Below are 23,112 nucleotides of genomic sequence, written 5' to 3'. Positions count from 1 at the left end.
ACACCAGCAGGGAAATATTCTCCTGACAGTTCAACACTGCCAGGAGACACCTGCTGGTGGACCCCAGTACTGCATGCCAAATAATATAACTTACCAGCGAATGGACCCTTTCCTGACAGAGGGTAATAACCCCTTTGTATTTTTTTGCCACCTGTGCCCCATTGGGGAGATTTCGCTTAACTTCATAGTTACATAGTTAGTCTGTCCATCAAGTTCAACCAACTTCCTGTCCCATAGCCAAAACAGAAAGTGAGGGAATCCCTGGTTGTCACCAAAACTAGAAGACAACCAACATTTTGGACTGTCTTTCCTTTTCACTCCTGGTGACAACAGTTACCAGGACAAAAAAGAGAGGGTGAATGTTCCTAACGTGGGCACAGACAGCAATAAAAACCCAGCAGGTGTTCTTATCCCTGTCCAGTCAAGTTAATTTATACTATTAAATGTGCAATGATTTTACTTAACAATTTTGTGCTCTTATTACTTCATATACATGAGTCACAATATGAAATTATGCAGCATACATCAAACAGGCAAAAGCTACGTTCTCTGTTTCGCTGGCTTGGTTTGAAGTAAACTATTTAATATTTTCCTTTCCCTTTCTTAGTTAACGTCTTTTGAATCTTTGTTTTCATTTTCCATTGTTTACAAGAAAGCGCCAAGGATAAGGCTAGGTTTCAGAACGCAAAATCACAAACACAAACAGTAGAAAGTAAACCAAATCAATCATTAAACAAAACCGGTCAAACGTAAACCTCTTAGTTTAGATTTTAATACAATGCACATTCCACATCATGTAATGTGTGTTTGTTCTGCAAGACGTCATACCACTTGCTCTGGAAGAGGATGTCTAACACCTACAGGGAGTGAAACAAGAATTAATGTTGGACATACAATATGCTTTGACCCGAGACACACAAGTTCTTTGGGGTCATCTGTACACCACCACACATGACATTCAAAATGATTGTTTTTTTAATTGATGTTTAGGGAAAATTTAAAAGTCATTGTTCATTTCATATAAAGTCATGGTATCATTTATTAATTGGCACATTACGGGCTTTAAAATATACCTTTTTCTTTTTTTATTTTTAGTTTTGGGATTAAAACACCTATCAGGTTTTTATTGCACCCTGTGCCCCCGTTCACCCTCTCTACAAAAACAAAAACAAATTATCTGGATTGTCATTAGATCAGGAATATCAGGGAAATCTTCCAGTGGGGACACTAGTTGGGTATAGGGCACAAGCTCCCCAATGGGACACAGATAGCAAAAAAAAAAATGACAAGGGTCATAAACCTTCCTTACTCTATCCAAAATGAAAAATGAAAAAAAAAAATTAAAATGCTTTCCCTTTAGTTTTACTTTATATTTCCTGTTATTTCTTCATACTAATTAAAATGTTTTACTGTTTCTAAAATCAACAATGCAGATTTTAGTACACTTGGTGTCTTCACCTGTTATTATAAATCTTTAAATTTTTTATTTAATTTAATTTTGTTTAAGGATTATTTTATATAAATTGAACAGCAGTAATGATAATTAAAAAAGGGCAAAGGAACCAAAAAAGTAGATGGCTATTGTTTTAGTGAAGTTCGGATAAGTTCATTGAATTGTCAGAAGGTGATAAAAATATGTTTCTAATAGCTTAATATGACTATAGAATATTTTATATAGTTTAATAACATTTAATAAAATTACTTTATTAAAAGCAAGTATCATATATTGTCTTGTTTTCTTAATGAGTGTAAATAGATTTTTTCATAACCTCCTTGGCAAGAATTTACCTGCTATCCCGCGTTTTCAAAATGAATTAAAATATGATAAAGAAAAGGTTAAAGGAACCCAAGAAGTAGATGACTATTCATTTTTTGAAGTTTACTTTTATTAAAGCATTGAAGTTTACTTTTATTAAAGCATCGTACTGTTTTGCAAACAGTTAATTTTCATAGCATCCTCAGTAAAAAAAAAATACACATCATCCCCCATTTTCAAAAAGAGTTAAATCCAAATTGTAAAAAAGCGTAAAGAAACCCAAAAAGTAATTGGCTATTGTTTTATTTAGGTTCGGTTAAATCTATAGAATTGGCAGGTGATAAAAATATGTTTAAAGGTTCCTGCACCTTTTCCAAAATCGTAACAACAGGGAAACCAAATAGCTGCAGGGAAACTGTATAGTACTATGCAGTTCCAGCACAGAAAAATGCACTGCGGTTTCCAGTGCACTCCTGCGAGCAAAAGCATGCAATTTACACATGGCCCGGCACCCGCAGAACTTTGAACTAGTCTTAAGAGCTTAACCCCCTACCGCCCAGCCTATTGTAATATGACAGCCGAGCGGAAGCTCTATTATCCTGGGAGGACATCGTATGATGGGCCGTGCTCCAGTGCGATCTGTCACCCGCCATGTTCACCAGACACAGCCGATGACAGATCACTATACCAGCCTGCTACCAGTACCATGTGATCATTGTGGCCAATCATAGCAGATCACCCCTAGACTCATAAGATTATCTTATTGGTGTTGCTATTGTGTTGATGTAAATAATCTGGATCCCAGGCATGTGGCTTCTACACCCACAATTTCATTGACTTGTATTGTAATGTAACAAACATGGAAATTGGAAAATGGAAATGGAAGTGCCACACCACCGCTAAGAGATCTCCAGATACAATTTATTCCAATAAAAGTCAGGGTGACATTCAAAAAAGTATCCAATGCATTTTGGGGGTCCCAATGACGCCCCCTGCATCAAAGCTTGAAAACAATGCAAATAGACTAGAAGTGAACTGGATCAATAATAATATTTCTTCCAGAGTGATTATGTCAACAGATGCGCCTTGTCAACAGCTGGTTTTATAGAGAAGGGCATACATTTGTACATTGCCTGTTATAGTGTTTTCACTATAATTCACTATAAATTCACTGTGGGGCCACTATGGTTTATCTAAAGTAGGGAAATGTGAGAAAATGATAATATAGAAATAGTATCTCAATTAGTTATACTGTATTTTACTTATTATGTCAAATGTATGCTAGGAGAGGTTCTGAAATATAAGGATTCTTAGGGGAACTGTTTGAAATATTTAAACAAACCATTAAACGGTATATTCATATGTACAGCATGTATAATTAGAAAGAGTAAGAATATGTTAAAAAAACATGGGATCATTTCATGTTTGATATCCACATTAAGATTTGGTTACAATTGACATGGTGTGACCATCCAGACATGTTTATGGAGCACAACTGTTTTTCAAGCTGTTTTACCAAGGCTGTTGCACTGACTTGGTTTGAAAATTTTATAAAACTCAATAAAAATAGAATTTCTGAAATAAAAACCATACACAGATCAAAAAGAGAATTAGACCAAGAGATATTGAAAGCTGAGGTTTTATGAAAATCTTGAGTTTTCTGTAAAGGTCTTGCCTATCCCTGCCTCCTAATAGATCCTTTAATGTGATGGGAAGCCTTCCTGACCAACAAGGAGGCTCGGGGGGGGGGTCAAAGTCAATCTTTCTATCTCTGCAGCTATTAATATTTTTTTCACTAAGGACAACCTCTTCTTATACATCTTTCATCATGAGCCAAGTTTGAATTTCCCATTTTTGCATTAAATTTACTTAATGTATAAATGTATAAACCCCCAGAATCACACGACTTTCATTCAAGATTACTCATTTTTAAAATAGAGTCCTATGTGAAAATGTGTGAATCTTGGGTAAAAACATGAAAAAAAGGAGACCCTTAAATCTGGATATAATTGATCCAACACAAAAATTATAGACACCATAATGTTGTCATTAAAAAAGTGAACATTAAAGTGATTCTAAATGCTCAAGGTTTTTTTTACCCTAATGCATTCTATACATTAAGGTAAAAAAACTTCTGGTTGCAGCTCACCCCAGCCCCAGCAATGTGAATGAGAGCAGGGGCTCTCCGAGTCTGTCACAGCCAGTGAGCCAATGAAGAAAGAACAGGGACACACAAGTGAGCTCCCAGCGCTTCCTGTTCAACTCGAGTACACCAGGTGAGCGAGGATGATAATAATAATTATAATAATAATTATAATTATATATAATTATAATAATTATAATAATAATAATAAACTGATGTCACTTCCAGATACAGAAGAAGCGCCCCCCCGGAGCCACCAGTGCCGCAGAGGATACCGGCTGGACACCTGCAGACAGCGGTACTGATCGTGGAGTACAGCTGATGACCTTGTTTAAGCAAAGCACTGAATTATTTCCTTCTCGTATGTTGCTTAACTTGATTTACTTGCTGCACTTAGACGGCGCTGCTCCTTTCTCCCTGTATCTTCGCCAGAGTTCCATCTAGCTCTTCATGAGCCAGCAGCCACTGAGCCAAGCACCTTTTGAATTTCAAGGGCTGTCATTTGGACTTTATGGAGTATTTTTTTTTACATTGCCCTTACTCTCTTAATGTTATTGTTTTGATACAACCCACACTAACTCCCCTTGAGTGTGCCAAATACCCATCAAATTTACTTGCTCCAGTAAATTAACCTCATACTGTCTTCAAGATAGAAACAGTTATCCAACTTTCATACCGTTTATAAATATTGACTCCATGGCTTGTATGGAGCTTAGAGAGCAATGAGACAGATTAACCAGTCAGATTTTGGTGGGGAGGGCAAAAGTAACCTAAGAGGCCTCTAATGTTTTTTAAACAGAATGTACTTACAGAATATCCGTTACATCTTGGAATCAGATCCATGTAAGTAAAGTTTATGGCGCTATGCAGTGCATTGATTTATGCACAAATGGATTCTAAATGTTTTTCAGGACATTCTTTGCAAACATCAGTCAAGGTCAGAATAAGAATAAAATAACCTGCATTTGCTGGGATCATCCTACATTGACAGTGCTTGTGTGCTGTTCTTTTACCCGCTAAAGCCTAAAGTAGAGCTATAGGCAGAACTTTTTATAACTCCTGTAAGGTTTATTTTTTCCATCTTTATCCCATTGAGGAGATTAATTTCCCATAGCCAAATCAGGAAGTGAGGGGAAATCCCTGTGAGTTAAGGTAATCTTGTGGGGATCCCCAGGTCACTAAAACTATATGTCCCCATTGGAACATATCCCCACTGTTACTCTTCTGGGGACAACCCAAAATGTTGGATTTTCTTTTACTTTCATTTTCAATGATAATATATTAACAGGTCATAGAGAGAGGGTGAATCAGCCTAACAGGGGGCAAAGACAGCAATAAAAAAAGGGCAGGTATTCTAATCCATGTACACTCTATCCAAAACTAACAAAAAAGTTGCCATTAATTATACTTTAACACTTTGATCATTTCTATAGATCAAAACTTCTATGGCTAAATGTAGGCAAGCACTAAATTCTTCTGGAATACACCCATAAAATTCATAGGAGCAGCAGTTACCTACCACTTTTAGGGCTTACAATATCAGGAGGGATTTATTATGCATTCTTGGTTGGGTGTTTTGACCTACTAAGATGATATTCTCTGCATTCAACAGCTATGAAGAAGTGTAAAACCTGGTCGTTTACAGTATTAAACTCTAAAAGCAGAAAGTGAGAGCACCCTTTTGTCTCCGGTTAGGTAGAACTCAGGTGGTGCTTAAAAGCAAGTCTACACCTAGCAATCATTCAAAGCCACAATATAGATAATGAACAAACACTACACTTACAATGTAATACTTCAATAGCTAGTAACTTGAATGAAAGAAAAGATGATCATTACATTTTTGAGTCTACATGATGTTAGACTGTTGACAATCAAACCAAAAGCAGAAAAGATTACATTGACTTGATCACATTTGCTTTATGCGAAGTGGCTGTAAAACACAAGGGGCTTGTTGAATAGTTTCTTGTGTAAGTGATATGTAAGCATATGAAACAAAACTATGCTTGTGGTCAGATTTCTTTGCCTCTTGAGACAGAGAACATTCACATCTGCAATTTGGTATCTACAGAGCCGAAAGTGGCCACAGTCTATGCTCAACAAATGTCTGAGACTCTTGTTAGCCGCACTAAGATAATTTTGCCAAATTAATCACATGAAAGAATGGACTTTTATTAGTCACTAGTCACTAAACCTTAGTGTTCTTCCAAAAGCATACATTAAATTATACTCAGCACAAATGTAATGTATTTTGGATGTTCCCTTGTTTGCATTTTAGCTATGAAGTGTTGACAGATTCGATTAGAAAAATCTATGCTATTGCTCATGAGAAACATAGAATATATGGCACTTGTGACTAAAGCTTTGGATCAGAGAAATGCTTTTAAGATATCATCCCGTTAATAAATCAAAACCAAACAAGGGAGAACATATAATTAAAACAAAAAGTCAGAAACTGCTGAAACTGAATGTATGTGATAAAAATGATATCCATTAATAGATCAGGTAACCTAAGGGACTTAAAACAAAGTGTCATTTTTAGGTAACAGGCAGTTTTGCTGTCAGCCTGGATGAGGTTCCATCACATATAAAACAGAGAAGTCACTTTACAATTAACTGAGCTGTTGCTGGGACATTGAGAAGAAACAGCTGTCATTGTTGAAAGCATAATTACACAAGGACACAAAAAAAAAGACATGTACACTTGGTTTAAGACCATCGTACTCATAAGGCTGGACTGGCATACTGCCCAGGGATTCCTTCATACTAATCACACGGAAACAGCATTCACTCCTGGCTAATATATCTGTTAAGTGAGCTAATCAGACCATAGTTCAAAGGTGGTGTCTGGTGGGACACACTTGTACCTGAAGCATAATTATATACAAGTCCACCTGCCTACTGCTTGGAAATAACACTACAAGAACAGTGCTTCCTGGGAAATAGTAAATGTGCTGATGAAATGTTATTTTTGAGTAAAATAAATGTTGCAAGAAAAGGCTCAGTTCCAGGGTATAGTTATGTATAGCTTGTACAGCTGCTCTTTTCTGAGAATACACTGTATGTCCTGTGGATAGATAAAAGACACAAAGTTGAGGTGCCTAGATTGTGTTTTGCTATAAAAAAAATTAGGCTATAGCTCAAAACCCGGAAAATAGATACACTCATACATGAATTATACATAAGGTACCCATTTTACTTAGGGACTTGTATATTTTTCTATCCAGCTCTGAAATGTACACAGCTCAGTCACACAGCTGACTCGGTTGAATTGATGATAGGCAACTCCTATCCTCATATTGATTAGTGGTTCCAAATTAATAATAACTACTGCAGTAGGGAACAGACACAAAAGATACGCTCAGCATCTTTCCAAATTACTGTTCTGCTTTATTATGACGCAATTGAAGGTTTTTATGCACATGATTACGTAGGTATCACATTAATATTACAATTGTACATTTATGGTAACAAGGGGCGTTACATAGGCAGGCTAATTCTAATCAGGACTCGAAAGAATGTAAACATTTACTGAAAACATTATTAGTGCCGTGTGCACAGTGAGGGCAGTGTGCAATACATACAAAATACAATACAATTATATACAGAACTTACAAATTTCCATTACAGTCTCCCCTCTTTTGATCAATATTTTGATCACTAACCATACCTGCTATCACCTTTAACCTGGAACCTCCACACGCTTAGGTGGAGGTAGTCCTGGCCAAAGAGGCAAAAAACTCCATTGTGGAGAAAATAATAGCTGAGCAACTTTTTCATTACAAAATGACTTTTCATTGTGAAAAACAAATGATTGATAAGACATATTTACAGAGTACTGGCTGTACACTCCTGTGGCCAGAATGGCCTTCTAGCTTAATTGTTGGCATGCTGACTTATCAGCATATGTAAACACAGACAATTCTACACATAATGGAAGACATACAAAAGACAAATATGACTTCAACATGGCTAAATATGACTTCAACTACTTTTCAAATATATATATCCCTTACAATTAAAGTAATTGAATCAAAAAGTACCCTAGACTGTGATCACAAGAGGGAAACAAATCAAACACAGAGATTTCTTTAATTTAGTCATTTTTGCAGTGTCTGGTGTGGATCCAGGTGACTTTTCCTTCAAGTTTTGCAAAAACTGTACATGAAATAGATGCAGTATTGAGTCTCCAAACTTTTCCTTATATATAAATGTCTCTTAACAATCCAAAAGTCACCTGGCTTTAGTTTTAGATCCTTCCAAACTTTTAGGATCTGGAATTGGGGAGAAAACACATAAATGAGTTTGTCAAAAAACCTTAAAAGATCAGCAACATTCTCCGTGAGATCCGAATGGAGGACTTCAGCTGCTGAGACAAAATATTAGCAAGTGAGTAACACACTCCCAAACCAAATCCCATAGGGAGAGAGTCCAACATCCCCCTTAGGGGCTTCATAAAATATAAGAAAACATTCAGGCAAAAGTTTTCTAGTTTCTTACTCTACTTTGTCCGCTACATTGTAGACAGTGGGGGTGTAAAAATAAAACCGCAAAACTTCTAGTAAGGACTCTCCTATAAAAAATGATTTCCTCTGTTACTCTCTGTACTTTCTGGCACTCTGTACTTACAAACTACTTCTGATAACACTTTTTACTGTGGCCTTTGCAGTAGCATTTGCCACTGGACATCCAAAAAACATGTCCATACAGACAAAATGCATACTCGTAAGATCCTGACTTGGGCATCTGGATATATCTTTTATGTAATCTCTGGGAGGGATGTTCAGCTTTTGGTAACACCTTTGGTAACAGGTAAAACAAGAAGTGGTATGTTATAAAAACAACTGTGGAGAACCCTGGCTCTATCCCACGCTCATTTACTAAGGCAGCCATAACTGCTTGTGACTGATGACACGGTCCATGTGTCAAGCTGAAGGGAAAAGAGTGGCTGGCAGACATAAATGATCACTTTTTCCAAAGTCCTGTTTCATAAGAAGTTGCCCCCTGTGGACCACTTGTTCTTCTCGTTCTGGGGTCCTTAAAGTTGAATTATTAATCCCAGCTATACTGGGCCAGAACTAGGGTGGAATCTGTGAGTTGCACAGACCCATCAAGTGTCCGGGGCTGTAAATGCAGCATCCTTAGTCACCTGGTCTGCTTCCATGTGTGAAAGTTAATATGGCTACCTCAGCAAGAAGCTGGAAGGCTGAAAACAGCCAATCAAATTAACTTGGCATGCTTGGTTGGTTTACCTGCCGAAGTAAAAACAAACTTCTGGCCCTTCAAATGGAACCAAAAGCTCTCTATATCTCGACTATCTATATAAATATACACTCTTTTTATAGCTCACAGGCTTTGCTAAAACATGGAGCTCTGCTTCTTGAGCTGGGCAAAAAGGATCCAATGTCTTTGAATACAGAGTATCTTTCTGGGTGATAAACTGCATACTCAAATCTACAAAAAATGTAATATCTGGGTCTTCAGGGAGTGTGTCCCGCACTGGGCTCACAGCAGCTGATTCCTACACCATCAATTTAACACATGTGGTTTTTCCTTTCTTTTGAATAAATGTCCACATTTTTCATTGTTAGATTTGTACATAAATAAACTCATATTTTAAACCTTTCATTAGACAAACATTTAGTTAGCTGTATATTTGCTGCACAGAATGTCGGACCATTAAAAATTAAATGTTTGACCAAAACAATATCTAACTTTGTCTAATAGCACCTTTGCATAAAAGCTGCAGCTCTGATATATCGGGATGAACCATTCATTACTGGGTCCAGCTTGCATAAATATATTACAATGGCTTGTTTTCTATCATGCTATTTGTGTAAGAACTCCAGTTTCATGTTTCAAAAGACAACTTTTTCCTGGCAATATTATAACAAATGATAACAATACCCTGCGGTCATGGAGAGATGCCCATAAATCCAAAATATTCTTCTGCTTATACCACTGCACTTACAAGGAAAAGGGGCACATCATTTCACAATCCACACATTCTGCTTTGGATTTCAAAAATAAAAATAAATAAAAACAAAAAGACCAATAATCTGTATGATGGACCAGAAAGCATCAAAAACTATAACACAACTGGCTGCAGGTGGCATCTATCCTAACAGGGTGTGTGGACTTGATGTGATGGGACTGTTATATTTAAATTTTATTTATTATTACTCTTACATCATGGACCGCACATCAAGTTATTATCAAAAACCTTACAATATCATTTTTGTAGAAGAACTTCTTATGTATCCCATCCATCTTGGCTTTGTTAAATATTATGGCAGCTTTATTCCAAATAACAACCTCATCTTAATCTTTTTTTTCTCTCAATAAGGGCTTATTGAATAAATGTAAAATTACAAAATTGTTATCTTAATCTAAACTAATCTCATTCATTACAAATTTCCCCATTAACCTGGATTTCATTTCCAACCAAAGGTTGTCTAAACCAGTTTCAATATATCTATATAATTGTTAAACTCATATTAGAAATTAATACTCATTATTACTTAATTTTACTTAATTTCCCTTTTTTAAATGCACTGTTTCCACTATCAAAGGATATTCAATTTGTGTAATACACGGTTAAATGTAACCTTCATTTTACCGTGTTTGGAAAACAGATTCAAAATAATTGTGATCACATTGTTTACCATTAGATTCGTTAACCCGGCACATTTTGTTATAAATGTTTTGTCTAAAAAACAGAAATTGGCATGGTGTCTTTCCAGCTTATCACTGACCACATTCTTTCAGGAGAGCACAAAGGAGGGGGTCACATCTGCGTACATGACACACACAAGCAATAGAACTAAAGGTCCCAGCATTCGCACACACACCAATATCTCTCTAAAATCGCTTACATTTTTCCCATTTGTAAACAACACATGCATATCATTCTCTCACTTTCTTTTAACTCTTTAATATTTCCCAGCCTAAATTTTGCTTTCCTTATTTTGTTTAAATAACTTTTATATCTAGCTTCTATGATTCTATGATCAGATGGGGAGCCACAGTGCTCATCCCATCTTCCCTCTCTGACAACATATAAAGTATTCTGTTTTTAACTCTCATTTCTCTGTTTCTGACTTTTACTAGTAGTGCCTGACCCCAAATTCATCCCACAACTTAACATGAAAATGTCCCTTTCTGTCTAGTGTTAATGTCACCCTTGATCCATCCTGCTCACATAGATAACTTGTTTCTCTAGCTGTTTACTCTGCATTATTCTTAGTCCCTGTGGACCTTGGTAACCCAGTTACCCATTGTGGATCCCTGTCCACTTTAACCATTAATATAGGGGCTCAGTATAGGCGGAACCACACCTTCGGTTCATATATAGCGCTTCTCTTGCGCTGGGCATTTTTGAGGGTCTCTTACCCTTCATTCCCTTACTTAATTTAATGCCCATAATGACTGGCCAGTCTTCTCTCTTCTCTACTTGTGCCTATACCCTCTTGCCTCTAAACTACTTTATCTAGCAGATGTACTACATATACCTGTGAACAGTACTATTCTTCCCTTTCTTATTTATAACACTCCGATGGACAATAGACAGGGACAACATAACTTATAACCACCAATCAATACAGTTCGATTAAGGGGAGTAAAATAGGTACCCTTTGTCCTGAAAATGCCTTACCGATCAAGGAAGTCTGATAACTCAAATGTAAGCAAAAGGCTTACCTCAGCCGGCTGATTATCAGAAATTCCCGGATCGTCTCAAGCTCCTCGTTTCGGATACTCAGGGTCACCTGGAATCCCCTCCTAAGGCAAAGCTCGCCATGCATGACTCGGTTGAATTGATGATAGGCAACTCCTATCCTCATATTGATTAGTGGTTCCAAATTAATAATAACTACTGCAGTAGGGAACAGACACAAAAGATACGCTCAGCATCTTTCCAAATTACTGTTCTGCTTTATTATGACGCAATTGAAGGTTTTTATGCACATGATTACGTAGGTATCACATTAATATTACAATTGTACATTTATGGTAACAAGGGGCGTTACATAGGCAGGCTAATTCTAATCAGGACTCGAAAGAATGTAAACATTTACTGAAAACATTATTAGTGCCGTGTGCACAGTGAGGGCAGTGTGCAATACATACAAAATACAATACAATTATATACAGAACTTACAAATTTCCATTACACAGCAGAGCCTGGCAAATGATACCACCTTATTTGTTACATTCCAGGAACATAGTGGTGTCATCTACTCGCCTCCTACATGCTGACTAATCTGTGAAAGAGCAGCTGAAGACTGCTGAGGTAATCATTCTTCTCACATTGCCCCTCCCTCTACCAGCATGTTCCATGTCAGCACATTTTCAGGCAGCACACCTGGTTGGATCTCAGTGTTACCCCTTCCTCTCTAAGTCTGTGTGCTGCTGTACAGGGGACTGCTTAAAGCAGAGTTCCACCTAAAAAGTGGAAGCTCCACTTATCTGCCTCCTCCCCCTCTGGTGCCACATTTGGCACCTTTTGGGGTGGAGCAGGTACCTGTTTTTGACAGACTCGCGGTTTTCAGATCGTTTTCTGTCCCCACTTCCCCGAGATCTCGCCACGGCGAGATCACTCAGAAGTTTGGTCCCCCTCCTCCTTTCCCCGATGCCGTTCCATTCAGAAAGTTCAGCTCGCTTCAGTCATGTGCAGTAGGGAGCCGGCTGTGTGGCCGAAAGGCTTCACTGCTGGTTTCCTTACCACAAATGGCTGTGGCAGCACCCGAGAGCCGATGGAATCATTGGCTGGGGTACCAACATTGCTGGATTCCAGGACACGTAATGTCCTAATATTAAAAATCAGCAGATAAGGTATTTTTTTTTGCTGGGTGGGGTGGAACTCCTTTCATGGCTAATTTGGGTACATACACTACTTGTGATTTACAAAACACTCACGCCCGGATAACTAAAATCTAAAAAGACTATTGAAGTGTAAGATGCAGCAGCTTTTTCAAATCTAGTGATCAAAGGTTAATTAGTGATTCACAAAAAAAAACCTCCTTGAACAAACAGTGCTTGCTGATAACACGTATCATAAATCTCAAAGGTATATATTAAGTGCATGTCCTCAGAAAAACAAAATCAAACAAAAACATGTGTAATTCCCACAGATGGTGACTTGATATTCAAAGTGCTCCCAAACATAACCCCTCGTGGAAATAGTGAAAAACTCCACTCACCGAATGTAGTTGACCCTCAATTCCATATAACAAGAGAGGTAAATAACAGTCTCCATGACCCGAGGAACCATGAACCGACTCCAATCGTTCTCTCCTTACTGCATTCTGTACATCCCAGGGTAAGTCTCGTGGCAATCAGAGAAAACAAAAAAGCAGGCTCCACATAGTGTATAAAATTTATTTTATTTAAAAGCCTTCAGGCAGGTACAGATTGAAAAATGAAGACATCTGTAATAGCCAATGCTATAAAACCTTAAAAATGGCTCAAGGGTGATGGCGTGCAAAGCACTGTGCGTCCTGGTTGACGGGTTTCATCATCAGAAGCTGGGAGCCACGGTGCGTAGCTTCTTTTTATGTACCTTGCATAGCTACTCACTATATCATCAGCATTGGTATCATCAGAAAAATTAGAGCACAGAACAAATAGCATTCATGATTTAACATGAGAATGCAATTTGTTCTGTGCTCTAATTTTTCTGAAAAAAAACACTGAAAGCTCCTAAACTCTGTCCACAGCTGATAAGTGCCAGTGCCCAGTGTTTTTTTTTTTTTCTCAGTGGGCAACCTGGGGTTCTTAACAACCAGTGAGTTTGCTAGCTGGTTGTTGAGGAGCAGCCTAGCCAGCTGGCCACTGCGTCCTTAACAACCGATAACTCATTAGCCGGTTCCCTGCTGACAGCTGAATGTAAACAAAAGAATGCCAGAAATCAAAACTTCAGAAAAAAACGTTTTGGGTTCCCCCTAAGTCCATTGGGGGGAGGGATTTTAAGGGGAACCTCATGCCAAAATGTAAAAAAAATTGGCATTGGCATCCCCCCCAAAATCCATACCAGACCCATATCTGAGCATGCAGCCAAGCAGGCCAGGAAAGGGGGGGGGAGACGGTACGAGCAAGCAACCCCCCACAAACCATACCAGGCCACATGCCCTCAACATGGGAGGGTGCTTTGGGGCAGGGGACCTTCCCACAAAAGCACTTTTTCACCATTTTGATGGGGACAAGGGCCTCTTCTCCACAACCATAAAACAAAGAACGCTCACCAGCCTAGAGCATTATCCTCAAAGAGGGCAGGTAGAGTGCAAGCCCCTCGACGCGCATTAACCTGTTGGACCCCGATTGTCCCTCTATGTGATGTGACCTGTGGAGGACTTGTTCTGTTATGACATGCTTGATGTATCTATTGGTTTGTGAGTATATTTCTTATCAATACCTTTTATAAATAAAATATGTTTTGAGGATAATGCACTAGGCTGGTGCACCTTCTGTTATGGTTGCAGTGTGTCCAGACTTCCCCAGTCTTGAAAAGGCAACAAAGCATGGCATGTCCGTGAGAGCCAGGGTGCAGATACAGAAATAAGAGTCAATTGGCTTTGGAAACCTCTATTGAGTGCTGGAGATTGTGCATTTGTTTGTTAGCTTGGACCTGGCTGGTGGTTGTGGGGGTCTGTGGGCAGGAGGCTTATCAGAATCTGGAAGCCCCAGATCGCTCCCCCCCATCTGAATGAGTAGGGGTACATTGTACCCCTACTCATTCACCCAAAAAGAGGTATAATTGAGTAAAAATGCAGAGCCAGTCTTTCATTTAAAAAAAAATTGTCCCCTGGCGTAGATCCAACATCAATTATGATGAACGCTGGCTGCGGACCTGAAAAAAAAAAAGAAGCGGCTCACACTCAACTATGGCTCAAACTGTCTGACAGCTCCATTTTGTAGCTGCTGTTAAATAAATGAAGGGGTGGGGCCACTTGGTGATATCACCAGATGACCCCACCCCCTTGTGATGTCATCAACCTAGCATGCCCTGGCCGCCTGTTTCTTAACAACCTGCTATACACTGATAAATGCCAGCACAAAAACTGAAAAACGCAGACAAAAACGTTAATATTAAGCAGTTTTTAGCCAGCATTTTTCCATAATTTTTTTAGCTTCTAATGTGCATGGAGCCATAGGGAACATTATTATTGATTAATCTATTATTTACTGGTTTTGTCCTATGTTGTCATTAGCAGATTAGACTGTAAAATTCCTAAGCTCATCTCTTACTTGGGACCAGTTTCTTTCACTTTGACCAATCAACTCACTAATTCTTTTGCTTATTTCCACCTCATTCCCAACACTTGTTTGAAAGTAGATATGTTCTAATATGTTTGTGCTATTGTAAATGGTTGTAGGTATTTATTTAAAATGGTATTAAAACATAAATGTTCTCAAAAAGGGTCATTCAAAGAGCAGATGCTTTAGCCAATGACTTTTAGAAAGCATGTCTAGCTAATGTTGCCTAATATCAAATCTACTGGCAGACAGTCCACACAACCCAAATAGCTACAGGGACATAACATTTGAAATACTTCTTAACTCATTCAGTTTGTTCTCATAAGGGACTTCTGTAAAAAGCACTAACTAGACATGTGAGGGATTTAAAACTTTTGTAGCAATGAGCAGTAAGCATTGGGATGAAAAAAAAAAATTAAGCCTTTGGCTGCAGACTCACACATGGTCCTTGGCAATCATGAGGACAGAAAGGTCAATATAGAAACAGACTATCAATTTCAAACATTTGGGATTTCTAGAATAGCCGTAATAATAGAAAATGAATTACTTATAAACTAAGCTAAACAAAAATGACACTTAGTGTCATTCTTGACTCATGTGTGACCTCATCCGGAGCCTAAAGGTGGCCTCCATTGCAGTACCCATTTTCAGCTAGCAGGTGGAGCTGGTGCAAACTTAAAGTGGAAGAAAAGCATAAGTCTAACTAGTCTTAATATTCCCTACCTCCACCTGCTACCTATACTGCCTAACTTGTATAAAAAAGATCTGTATACTTACATATTTTAAATCTACTGCGGTCCCGTCACCTGATCTTGCAGGGGACACTTGACCATGACTAGGAATTCAGAGAACAGTGACGTCAAGCATAGGCTCCCATGTCCCAGCCATTGTTGGAGTTCCTCCTCTCCTCTGTAGCAGCCACTCATTGACACAGGGGAGCCAGAGCTGTGGGATCATGTGATTAGACCACAGTGGATTAAAATAGGTAGGTACACATATATTTTCAAATAGGTTAGGCAGAAAAGGTTATGGGGGAGAGGGAACCTTTTTTAAGAGTAAATAGTGCTAGGTTTTTCTTCCACTTTAAGGAGAGAGCACCCAACCCGGGGAAGAGAATCCTGCTCTGGGATGTTGTCTGACCATGATAGGCAATGTTTTCTGGCCTGAGAAGACAGCATTGCCTTGAATGCTGTCTGAGCAGAATGTTTCCTGATCCTAACAATCCAATTGGTTTCAATGTCTTGCCTTTTTTTGGGTCATATTCTGATTCAGCTTATAACATTGACTTGTTGAGGTCATCATGGCTCAACCCAACTCAGTAAAAGCCCATCTTACTGATATAGATATTTTGCACTCGTGGAAAACTTTCAGAGCATACAGTTGGCTATAGTAGCATTTATAAAGGAAATGTATACCGCAAATGCAAATTCATATGAATGCATGGTCAATCTCAGTTCAATATCCAATCAAATTTCTGTTTCAGAAGTCAGATTCATCCCATATATAGCTCATTTATTGACAGATCAAGTTTAAAATTACCTAATTGTTCCATTATTATGCCCCGTACACACGATCGGACATTGGTCAGACATTCCAACAACAAAATCCATGGATTTTTTCCGACGGATGTTGGCTCAAACTTGTTTTGCATACACACGGTTGCACAAAGTTGTCGGAATTTCCGATCACCAAGAACGCGGTGACGTACACCACGTACAACGAGACTAGAAAAGGCCAGTTCAGAACCAAGCGCGGCACCCTTTGGGCTCCTTTTGCTAATCTGGTGTTAGTAAAAGTTTGGTAAAAGACGATTCGCGCTTTTTCAGACTCGCGGTTTTCAGATCGTTTTCTGCTGTTCAGTTTGTGCTTGTGGGTTTGTATCTGCTTTTCAGTGCGTGCAGCAAGTGACGCGTGACTCTTGTCATTCTGTTCTTGTTAGTTCGTTACTGTGTTTCAGGTCGCTCTTCACAGGCCTTGCTGTTCTTCAGTGCGTTCTGTTACTTTGTTCTGAGCAGTCAACCGTTTTCTAGCCATGTTGCGTATACGTACTCCTCGTAGAGTTCGTGCTGTGCGGGTGCTTGGTGTTGGGGTCCTGACCTTGACACAAGTCCAGTCCATGAACAGGGTGGGGAGGAGTTCATGGACCAAGAATTGGTTGCTTCAGCGTGACCAGTTCTGTCATATGCCTTTGCTCCGTGAGATCCGTGAGAATAATCCTGATGATTTCAGGAGCTTTCTCCGGATGACGGACCCCGTATTTCACCGTTTGTTGGCTTTGCTGACCCCCTATATCAACAGGCAGGATACCTGCATGAGGCAAGCCATCACTCCGGAGCAGAGGCTCGTCGCCACCCTGCGGTACTTGGCGACGGGGAGAAGCCTGCAGGACCTCAAGTTCTCAACAGGCATCTCCTCCCAGGCTCTGGGGATCCCAGAGACCTGTTCTGCCATCATTCAGGTCCTGCAGAAGGATTATATTAAGGTAAGATTTTTATCCTTTAAAATCACATTTTATTGTATTTAATGTTTGCTAATGTATTGTATTTCTTTCCTCATTCCCTAATTACCATGATTGTAATATGCTGTGGATGTCCCCTTTGTCCTCATTCATGCTGGATTTTTATGTAATTATTGTTGTTGTCCTTCATACATATTTGCCTTCACTTAGCTTCCCAGCATGGTCTCCTGCCCTATATTCACCTCATGTAGTCACTTAACAATGTATTTTATCAGCTCCATAGTAGTGCTTTACCCCAAACACCCCTAAATGTTTTGAAATGTGATTGGCGCTTCAAATTCAGGCAGAGTGCCATAGGCTTTTTTTGGGTGTCCCCAAATCATTTTGAACCCTCCCTCCCCCCAGCTGCTAAGTCAGCTGATAACAATTCTCTATCTATCCTCCATCATCTATCTGCTGACTATGCTAAACCCATACACACTATACCCACCTCTTTTATGCTCAGATTTAGGGATGAATTCCCCAAAGCATGTAGTGCAAGGGCCTGCCTGTATACTTTCAAATGGTACTGTTTAAAGTTTTGGTATCCTATTATTATCTTGATAATTGGTAATAGCAGAATGTCCAAATGTGCTCAAATGTGTACAGTGTGTATTTATATCTTTGTATTATGACACTTCTTACCTGTCCAGTGGGCTGCCAATAGTGTAACTAAGAAGGGTCTGTTCAAAGTAATACACATTATATAGGCATTCATCTCTCAATGAAGTGAAGAGGGTTACCTGTCCAAGAGTCCCCCCCCCCTATAATGTTAGAAATGGGCCATGAGAGGAGGAATCTGATAGGTGTACCTTATACTTTGGTCTTTAAAAATTCCCATAAATAAATGGTATCTTGATGTTGGCCAAGAATGTTTGTGTCTAATCTGCTTTCCATGTTTATGTGCAAAAAGACTAATTTCTTTTTTTTTTTACTCCACAGTTTCCTTCCACGCCACAGGAATGGCAGACTGTGGCCTCCCACTTTGCCCAGCGGTGGGACTTTCCTAACTGCGGAGGGGCAATTGATCGGAAACACATCCACATCATCCCACCACCCAACTCTGGGTCGTACTATTATAATTATAAGGGGTTCAATAGTATTGTGATGTTGGCGGTGGTGTCGGCTACTTATGAATTTCTGTATGTGGACGTGGGAAAGAATGGCCAGATGTCCGATGGTGGAGTCATCGCCCAGATGGAGTTCTACAGGCGTCTCCAGAATGGCAGCTTGGACTTGCCACCTCCAGAAGACAATGTGGAAGGACTCCCATTCGTCTTCATTGCAGATGAAGCTTTTTCGCTGGGGGACCATCTTATGCGGCCATTCCCGATGAGGACCCTCACCCCGGACCAGAGGGTTTTTAATTTCTGGCTGGCCAGAGCCAGAAGAGTGGTGGAGAACACGTTTGGAATCATGGCCAGCCAGTTCCGCCTATTTCTTACACCCATACATATGGCGGAGTACAAACTGAATCACATTATCCTGGTGTGCTGTGTTCTACACAACTTTTTACGGCAACATTCTGCCAACTATGCTAGCTCAGTTGGGCCTGAGGCCGGAATTCAAAATGAACCAACCCTGACGGTGCTTGAAAGTGGCCATCCTGGCTTGCCCCCCCTGAGTGCCCGTGATGTCCGGCTAAGATACCTTGAATACTTTGCGGGTAGGGGGGCTATCAATATGCCAGACAATGTGTACACATAGGTTGGACTTGATGGACGTGTGTCTTTTTTCAACCTCACCTACTATGTAACTATGTGTAAAACCTTTTTAAAATAAAAAAAAAAAAATAAGCAAATCTTTGGTGACATTTACTGCTTGTGTTTGTTTTAGCTGACCCTGACAGAAATGTGTTGAGTCCTGAAAATGGCGTGATTGTGTAACCTTACAAAGCACTGTTGGGTGTTATTTACTAAAGGCAAAGACACTTTGCACTAAAAGTGCACTTGAAACTGCACTTGTAGTGCAAAGTGGATTTGCCCTTAGGAAATAACATCCATTGTCACAGAAAACACCAATTAGAGCACCACAAAAGTGTTGGAGCGTTGAGACAATAATCCACACTTTCTTGATTATCAGTCTTTTTAATACCTGCACAATCACGTGTGCATTTAGAAAAGGTTTTTAAAACAAACCAACATGTTTGTTGTATAACAATTTTTTGGGGTCACATTAGAAAAAGTAGAAATGTCCATTTAAGATAAAACAGGCATGTTTAAAACCAACAAGAAAGACACAAATCTTGAACTTACAAAGTTCACATTTGGTAGAACTTGAAGGCAATATCAGACATGAGTATTTACAAACTGTGTTTGATATTGCGTTCAGATGGGGTGAAGTCACCCCCGGAAAAGCCAAATTTTGAAGATGCACACAAATAGCCGAATGTCAACATGTGCTACCTGCCATCACGGGGGATCAAGGAACGTGTTTTTGGGTGCAACCCCTTCTTCTCAGCTACTTTATTATTGAGGAAGGGGTTGCACCCCGAAAATGCGTCCATTGATCTCCCGTGATGGCAGATAGCACATGTTGACACACTTTGTGCCTCTTCAAAATTTGTCTTTTCTACAATTTGACACAAAAAGTTTAAAAATTGTAGCACACCAAAAAACAAAGGGATTTGGGTTTTAAACTCTCCCCAAAACATCAATGATGTTCTTATTTTTTTGAATAACATCATTAATGTTTTTTTTGATGTTTTCCAAGTCCCTATTACACCCCATGATCTCCCCGATCAGGATCTGTGCACTTCTCCAAGATTAAAGGATCTGGATCCACAACATCACGATCACCTAAAGAGATAGAAACCAAAAAAAAAACATGTATTATAAATATGCCGGCATCCATCTCTTACCTGAGCCTATGGTCACAGACACTCACCTGTTGTGGTACCAATTTCCACCACGTCTTCCTCCTCCTGCTCTGCGTTGCTTGGGTGGATTTCCCCTTCTTCCAGAGGTGGGGGGTCTCTGGTCTCCTCAGAAGAGGGGTGTCCTACGAGTCTTTTCTCCCCTATGTTAAAAAAAAATGGTATACTTAGCACACAGATATTTGATGGCAAAACTAGAAATATGAAACATTGCTTGGAAATGGGGTACAATTGTCTGTTTTGGCAGACTTCCAAGATGTTGCATTTTTATTGTCCTTTGTCAAGCTTCAATACTTTACCTGTTTTGTACAAGCTTCACAGATGGAGACACCCCTATAGTATCCACTGGAGCACCTGTGTGGGACCCCTAATAAAAAGGGTGTTCTTGTGTCCCACACTAGTGCTCCAGCGTCCAGATGTGTAACCAGCTGCTGAGTGTCCTCTCCTTACACAGAATCTATTTTGCATTTCATTCTAGTAACAAACACATCTACACAACCAAATTAGTTTCAGACAAGTAGGCCCTAAAAAATGTGGGCAAATGCATATGGCCAAAACAATGGTGTTTTCTAGGCCACACGAAAAATGTTTGATACGAACGAATAATGTGCCCATGAACAAGAAAGTTCACATTTAGAAATGGATAACAGTTAAGAAAAGCACATGGAGCAGCACGAACGTAATAAACATAAAAAGAATCGGAACACAGGACAACTACTTACTTTTTTGCAGCACTCTCCGGATCTTTCTGTACTGCTCATGCTCTCTTAATTTGAGGTCCGACCACCGTTTCCTGAGCTGATCTTTTGATCGACGTACCCCGAAATTCCGGTGCAGACTCTTGACCACTTTCACCATGATCTTGGCCTTTCTGACATTGGGGTTGGGGTAAGGTCCATACTTCCCATCATAGTCGGTCTTCTTCAGGATGTCCACCATCTCCAACATCTCCCCAAAGGACATATTTGATGCCTTAAATCATCTCCTTCTGGATGCAGACGTTTCAGGCTCCGGGCTTTCCTCCCCCTCCTCCTCGTTGCTATAATTAGCACGCACCTGCTGCGTCTCCGCCATGTGCTCTTCCCCCACTGCGCCGAACAAAAAGGGGCGGGGAATAGACTAGAAAGAACATTAGCAGCGGGCAGAGTTACACGCATGCGCAGTGTGTATAAAGCGTAACACGCGTGGGTAGTACGTACGATCTGTGAGCGGAGGAAGGAGTATCGGAGGCGCCGATCGTGAGAACGAAGGTAAGATCTAAACTTGGGCCTATACTGCTTCTAGATTGAGGACTATATTGTAACAAGATTAGGAGAGTTTTGCCTGACATTAGGGTTTGTCTCGTGTTGTGTTTTGCAGATAAAATTGATGGCTTCAATGACTACAACTTCCTCCCCCTGTTCATAGACAAGTACAGGGAGCTGCCCTGTCTGTGGCAGGTGAAACATCCACATTATAATAATAAACAAAAGAGGCAGGCAGCGCTGGAGAAACTGCTGGAGTTGGTGAAGCCGGTGGTCCCCACGGCAACCATCCCCTATTTAAAAACCAAAATTGGTGGCCTGAGGAGCACTTATTTTAGGGAGCACAAGAAGGTCACGGATTCCCAGAGATCCGGAGCTGTAGCAGATGACGTTTATGTCCCCAGGCTGTTGTACTATGAGAGATTGAGATTTCTGTCAAACCAGACTGGAGTCAGGGAATCCCTCTCAACCCTTCCTTCCACCCTTCCTTCCACCCCAGCTGAGTTTTCCCATGTCCAACCTGGGACTTCCAGCCAGGAAGAAGTGGAGGAGCCCAGATGGAGTCAGGTATAGAATTCTTCTACAGATTTCTGGTCAATAAATAAATGATGTTTACTAGATGTTATTATTGATCACTAATTGCTGATTTAAGAAAGTGTTTTACATATCAATAGACAGTAGTGGCCAAAAATAATTGGGACAATAATGAAAAATGCTGGGCTCAGAATGATAGTCTTTTATATTTGTTAACATTCAATTTGCAACAGTCATGAGCTGAAAATTGCGTGTGATTGATGAATAAAAAACTAAAACTATGTCCCTTTTTCATACACAGGAAGACCTCAGCCAGGACGAGGCTCTTGAATGTGGCACACAGGAGGAGGCTGCGGAATGTGGCAGCCAGGGGGAGGCGGGAGTTAGTGGCAGCCAGGAGAAACCTGGGACCAGTTGGAGCCTGACCGAATCGCAGGTTCCTCTCCTCCGCCTTCCATACAAAATACCCAGGAAGGGGAGTCACGTGCAGGATTCGGCGCTCAGGCTCATTCAGGAGGCTTCTACGTCCCTCAGAGCCTTACCCACTCCTGAAGAGGCCTTTGCCTGCATGGCTGCCACCAAACTGAAGGGCATGCAGGAGGGTCAACGCCTCATGTGTGAGAAACTTATTTATAAAATCCTAACTAAGGGGGTGAGTGGCGAAATCACACCCAATACCGACGTGATTGAGTTGGACCATCCTCCTCCTCCTCCTGCTGCCATAACTCTCCCACCACAGCCACAGCGTGGAAGGAAGCGTGGAAGGAAGACCAGAGAGTGATGACCTGGGTTCAGTCTGGTCTGACAAAAGAT

General features: G+C 40.0%; 1 long non-coding RNA gene across 1 annotated transcript; it reads right to left on the bottom strand.

Moving 5' to 3' along the window:
- Positions 1-7,265: 7,265 nt before the first annotated feature.
- Positions 7,266-12,058, bottom strand: LOC141110598 (uncharacterized). Its single transcript, XR_012236305.1, has 2 exons — positions 11,595-12,058; positions 7,266-8,170 (listed from the first exon to the last, which is right to left on the bottom strand). It is a non-coding gene; the product is annotated as an uncharacterized lncRNA (long non-coding RNA).
- Positions 12,059-23,112: the final 11,054 nt, after the last annotated feature.

This window comes from Aquarana catesbeiana, linkage group LG01, assembly GCF_042186555.1.
Source record: "Aquarana catesbeiana isolate 2022-GZ linkage group LG01, ASM4218655v1, whole genome shotgun sequence".
NCBI lineage: Eukaryota > Metazoa > Chordata > Amphibia > Anura > Ranidae > Aquarana > Aquarana catesbeiana.
This window is presented reverse-complemented; position numbering and strand designations above follow the sequence as displayed.